The sequence below is a fragment of the Megascapheus bottae genome, chromosome 20, assembly GCF_031878675.1.
Source record: "Megascapheus bottae isolate mThoBot1 chromosome 20, mThoBot2.hap1, whole genome shotgun sequence".
In the NCBI taxonomy this organism is placed as follows: domain Eukaryota; kingdom Metazoa; phylum Chordata; class Mammalia; order Rodentia; family Geomyidae; genus Megascapheus; species Megascapheus bottae.
Genome location: NC_143528.1, coordinates 27,315,210 through 27,321,400, shown reverse-complemented (window position 1 = coordinate 27,321,400; position 6,191 = coordinate 27,315,210). Strand labels below are relative to the sequence as shown.

Below are 6,191 nucleotides of genomic sequence, written 5' to 3'. Positions count from 1 at the left end.
AAATGAGAATTTTTAAAGCATTTTACATGTTAAATACACACCATTCTTCTTTTATCCTTCCAAATGGGGAGACTTGCTGGATTAAAGCCATTTTCTTCTCTAGAAAAAGACTTGTAGGAATGACTGAACTCAATACAGGAGGAAAGCTAAGCGAAAACACACCTGAAATAGAAAAGTAGACAATTTCTAATCCATGCTTTTAAATGGACAAATCTTTTAATGTTCATTTTTATTGTTATTATACAGATGATGTATAGAGACACTAAGGTTACATAAGTCAGGTGATAAGCACATTTCTTTTTGGACAATGTCATGCCTTCTCTCATCCTCTCCCAGTATTTCCCTCTGGTCCCCATCCATAGACAGTTTGTTTAGAAGTAAAGGACAAAACCATTACTGGGAATGGCTTTCTCTCAGAGCACTAGTTTTCTCCCCATGTAGTCTTGTGGGTAGGACATAGATAGGACATGCTTTGCCCTTTTCCCAAGGCTCTATTTGGTTAGAAAAGCACTTGTTAGTCAAAATCATCTCATGAAACTTAAAACTTTACACCTTGATGGGAAACAGAAGAATGAAAACGTCACTAGGTAATCTCAGAAACAAAAGCTTGGAGTTTTTCAATATTTTTAAATAGCTCCTGGATATACCCTCCCAAACAGGTCAAGTCAGAGTTGGTGCACTTCTGAATGTTCCAAAGATATGCAAATAAACATACCCACCCAGTTAAAGGAGGCTCACACTGGAATTGAAATCTCGCTCAATTTTTCTTATTGCATGGTTCGTGCTGGTAAACCCCATCCTTTGCTCTTGTGGCAAAGGTCAAATTGCAAAAGAAATGAAATCAAGACTTAAAAAAAATTGTCTTCTTTAAAAGGAGGGTCTATAGAAAACCAAAATGGAAAATAATCCCTGCTTTATCCATTTGAGTCCCAAATGCAAAATTAAGTGTGCTATTTTCTTTTCCTACAAACACAGGTGGTGATTTCCTGGAAAAGGAGTTCAGATAATGACCAGGAGAAATAATAGGTTTGGTGTTTGTGAGATCCAAAAAAAGGTGGCTGTTGGGAAAAAAAAACCAGTGGGGCAGGAAAGAAATGAAAGAGAGTTGAAAGCATCCTTGGTTTTCCCAGCTGTGTGCAGAAGTTGGAACATATGGTGCCAGGGTTTTTCAAAGATGACAAAGAATAGAGAGTAAAATTCTTTCCCTCCCCAAGAATGCCTTTCCTTCACATAAAGATAGGTTCATATCCCCACGCCTTTCCTTTTCTGTGGAAAATGAACAGAGGTCACTTACAAGGAATTCTTGTTGTTTAGTAAAAATAATAGGGTGATCATAGAATAGCAGGAGAAGTCAAGGTGTTTGTGCTTGAAAAAAGAAAAGCTTCAAGACCTGGTTTGGTCTGGAGTGGCAACACCCAAATGAGTTCTTCGTATTTCAGATTTTATAGATGGTTTTTTTTTTCCTAAAGGATATACTTTCATTGGGTCATAAATACACCAGCAGATGAGAAGCAGGAGAAAGTGTGTGTGTGTGTGTGTGCGTGTGCGTGTGTGTGTGTGTGTGTGTGTGTGTGTGTACAGATATGGTGGCTTGAGTCTGGGGAAGAGAGGGTCCTAGTGAGGATATGAACCATCCACCCCCATACACAGAGGTCACTGGCCTCTGTGGGACTTGCTAGTACTTCTGCCTTGGATTCTTCATCCTTAGGATCTCTCTGAAAACTAACTGCCCTAAAGCCCAGGTGTTTGCTTGCTTAAAGAATGTGTGTGCACATGTATGTTGAGCTTCAAGACTGAGCATTCTCCCTCTCAAGGCTGGCATTCCACCACTTGAGCCACAGCTCCAGGACCAATTTTTTTTTTTCTTTTGGGGGTGTAGTGGGAAGGGGTGGTTAATTGAAAATAAAAGAGTTTACAGACTTTTCCTGCCCAGGGTTAGCTTCAAACATCGACCCTCAGATCTCAGTCTCCTGAGTGGCTCACATTATAGGCTTAGCTAGTTTCACTACACCAGGTTTGTTAGAGTGGGCGAGAGGGAAGAGACGCACTTGTCTCTACACCTTAGCTGCAGAACTTTGAAGAATTTCTCCCTTCCAACACCAACTATGAGTCTCCAAAAGTCTTTCACCACCCCCTCTCCCCCGTCCCAGGGAAAACTTGGCCTACTGGAAATTGCCGCATCTTCCTAGCCACCCTGACTTCTTTCAGGACATTTTCCCATTTTTTTTTAATGCAGCCTTCGTCAATGGGCCCTTTCTGTCAAATCTCAAAGAACGTCTAACTCCATGCTTCCGATTTACACTTAGAAGGTCGGTAGCAGTTTTAAATGATTGTAAAGCACCCACGGATAATATATTATCTGTCTAGGCCAGATCAGCAAGAAGGAGCTCTCATACCCAGTGCTCACATCATACCCTGAAATGCAGAGACAACACACAACTGGAGCAATGCTTATTTCCTTATGTTCACTCTGTGTGTGTGTGTGTGTGTGTGTGTGTGTTGTGTGTATGTGTTTGTGTGTTTCTTAAGAAAACATTGGTATCCAGGGCAGTTAGGTACTGAGTATTGGAGGGCCGCCCCCTCGCAGTTGGTAGTTCAAGGCTCACAGACTTTAATTGACAGCGCGTACATTCCCCAGCTCGTCTCAGACTGCCTGGGCAGAGACTATTTATTTCTGGGACTGGAAACCAAACAACCAAGCCAGTCTATGGCGTTAAGAGAACGTTCCAAGATGGACTGCCGGAGAAAGGCTTTTTGACCCCTGTGGAAATTAGTCATATTGACAGACGCACGGGGAAGGTAAATTACCCGGTGCGCTGACGTTACGCAGAGGCTCGCGGCGCCCCGCATCCGTCCCGGCGGGCGCAGAGGGGTGCGGTGGCTCCCAGACCCCGGCCCCAGATTTGGATCAAGCCCTCCTCCCAACTTCCCTCCCCCCCTCCAGCCGGTTTTGCTCCCCTGGACTTGAGTGAGATTTCCTCGTGAAGGCGACCGACGTTGGAGAGGAAGCAGACAAGGGAGAGAAGTGCACACAAAAGGAAGGGGCGAGATCGGCGGCGCGCCCGCCGGGCCCGGATCACACTCGGCCCGGGGCGCAGGAGAAGGGGAGCGGGGTGAGAATGAGGAGGGCAGCGGGGAAGGCCGGGGCCGTGCGGGGTGGGCCCCCGAGCTCCGGCCACCACTTGGGAGGTCTTGTCCCCCACGCAGGCCCTGCGAGCCGACTTCCCCCACCCCCACCCCAGGGAGAGGGGGCTCGGGCGGGGTCACAACTCCACCGCGGCCCCCGCCGGTGACCTGCACTGTGGCGTGGAGGGGCGGCCGTCTGGAAGCCAGGCCCGGCGCTTGTTCCCTCCGAAGGGGGCGGGGAGGGGGACCAGCCAGTGCACACGAACCTTTTACAAGGCATGTGGGTACCAGGGGGAGAAAAATCAAAATAAACTACTTTCATCCAGCATGGCCAGTGAAAATAAAAGCTGCCTTCTGCGAGGAGGCGAGCGGCAGATTTGGGAATGGAGTGTTTTGGAGTGTTTTGTTTCGACATTATAGAGAGCTTGGTGTTGTTTTTTTTTTTTTTCACAAATGGTGGGATAATAAGGATGAGAGTTTGAGGGGGGAGAGAAAGTGATTGTGAGGGGTTCGCAGGTTCGCCCAACGGTGACGATGCGTAGGAGAATATGCGCCTGACTGGCTGGTTGGTGGCATAAAATAGGACCCCTCGGTGTAAAATCTGGGCCTGCGGAATGGACAGGTGGGGACAGAAGTCTCTGCAAAAGGTGGCGTCTGATTTTCCCAGAGTTTGAGACCACAGGTCTTCTTCCAGGGTCAACCATCTGGCCACGGAAGACCTGAGGCCGTGAGCGAGCGAGGCCAGGCGGCGGCGGCGTGGGGCTCATGCCTCGTGGGGCCCTGGACCGAGCTGGAGGGGAGGGAAAGCTCCCACGCACAGGTCCTGTCCCGCCCCGGGCGTGGGGAAGGCGTAGGACCCCGGCGCGGGCTCGGTTGCACCGGGGAGGTGGTTAGATCCTCTGGGTCTGGGACCTTAGGCCTTGCATCTGAGCCTTTTATTATTATTATTATTATTATTATTATTATTATTATTATACAGAAAAACAAAAACAAAACACCTCTTTGAGGGCTCTCTGTAGCCGAATCCGGCTCTCTCCAGCCCCATCCCGAAAGGGTGGAGGCGCCCAGGGCGTTTTGATGGTGGGAAAAACAACCCCACAGCAACATTCATCTTGAAATAAACAAAACAAAGCGGGACCCCCCCCCCCAGATTCTCCTCCTTCTGGCCTTTTCGGGGCGTCGCTAGCAGTAACACCCCACAACCCGCTGTGGAGAAGGCCGAGGGGACAGGGATGGGTGGGGCCTAGAAATCCATTTCAAATCCAAGTCCCTTCCGCCTTTCACCCCTCCGCCCGGCCTTTGCTGTAGCGGCGGGCCCTGAGGTCGGTCTGGACCGCCTTCACAAGAGGCCGGCAGGGAGGGGGAGGAGAAAGGATCTCGTTGCCTCCAGGGATTGGGGGGGGGGTCTCCAGGACATTTATGAAGTTACTTTTTAAATATTTAAAATAAATCCAAATGTTTTTGCAACAGAACTTCCAACTCGTACAGATGTTGCAGAATGCGAAACGTGGAGCTAAGCCCAAGCCACCGTCGATGGAGTAATATTTATGTAGAAACCTGGAGTCCTGGTGCGTACCTTCTCACCTTGGCAAAGGCCCCCAGTACAAACCTTTTGGCTCAAACTTCAGACTAGACTGGTGTAGCTCTGGGGATCCACCATCACCCCACCCCAAAGGTTAGCCTCTGAGCCTCCTTCGGGGGCCTCCGGTTGCCCTCTCACCGAGCCCTGCCAGGCAGCACCGCCTTCCTCTGGGGGCTAGGCTGCGGGCTCCAGCGGGGTGGAGGTACCTTCTATAGCTGCCTTTGTTCCGCTCTTCCCGCCCCTCGTTTCTCTCCGTCTATGTACAGAAGTGTTTGTCCCTTCTTGTGTACCCCTACTTCTCTATGTGTTCAAGAGCTGCCCGCCCCCTTGCCCAAGCCCCAGATACCACACGCTCTACCCACCGGATTGGCTTGGGGGGGCGCCCTCGGAGCTGGGGGTCGTCAGCGTGGCGCGGTGAGCTGGGCAATCCGGAATCCCAGGCCCAGTTCATCTCCACCTCCACGCTATTAGTAACCCGGCGAGTTGAAGATGCTCAGAGGAGGAGAAGTGTGGGGGTGGGGGGTGAAGGAAAGAAAAGAAAGCGAGGGGGCGGAGGAGGCGGTGGTGTGTGTAGGGGAGAAACCCTAACAAGCCCTCAAGACCAACTTTGGGGTTTGCACTGTTTCAGTTTCTCACACGAAGCGACCTGGAGTATCTGGAGAAGTTTTTTTTTTTTTTTTTTTTTTTTGAAGACGTTTAGGAGGGTGAATTTTCTGCTGAGAAACTCAATCTGCCATACAGTAGCGGCCCCATCTGGGATCTGTCACCGCTGACAGCACTACGGGGCACAGCCCTGATCTTCTGCACAGCCTGCATACCCTCCTTAATCAAAGGATGTCTGCGCGCTGGAACTCAGCTGACCGCGCCGGGAGCAGAAGGGCCCGTGGATTCCACCCCGGCCCGCCCCTCCCCACGCACGCAGCCAAGGCCCCTCTAGTCTTCCCAGCACATTAATTAAAAGCGGAAAAGACACAGAGGCTGATGTCATTGCTAGCAGAAGATCATAAACGTTAAAGAGTCATCCTGTGAGAATCCCTGAAAATGACTTTAATGAATAATTTCAGAGACAGTTATAGCTTTGGGTGATTACTGAGCGAGAATATGAAAACCAGATTTGCAAAAGAAGGTAATGGTCGGGCAGCTTGGCCTCCACTTCCCCCACTGAGACCTCACCACTGGCTTGCTTTCCCCCAGCACCAGTTACAAACAAAATTCCTGCCCTCCCCTCCAAGTTTTCTTCCTTAAAAGCAAGTCACACACACATATCCTCCACAGCCCCCGCACGCATGCACGCGAGTGCCTTTCTGCTTGTATTGGAGACGTGGATGGCGGCTCCAGGCAACGATAAGAACAGCCTGCTTTAAATGGAAAGCAATCTTGCACTGGGTTAGTCGTCATTGGCTTCCATCTTTTTTACGAAGGACGGATTTACTGCCATCTTAATTTGGAGTAATATCTTTTTTGGCTGCTTCTCTAGGCAATG

General features: G+C 49.7%; 1 long non-coding RNA gene across 1 annotated transcript; it reads left to right on the top strand.

Moving 5' to 3' along the window:
• The first annotated feature begins 4,433 nt into the window (after positions 1-4,433).
• Positions 4,434-5,563, top strand: LOC150049314 (uncharacterized). The gene is made up of 3 exons (XR_016538979.1): positions 4,434-4,448; positions 4,597-4,694; positions 5,337-5,563. It is a non-coding gene; the product is annotated as an uncharacterized LOC150049314 (long non-coding RNA).
• The last annotated feature ends 628 nt before the right edge of the window (positions 5,564-6,191 follow it).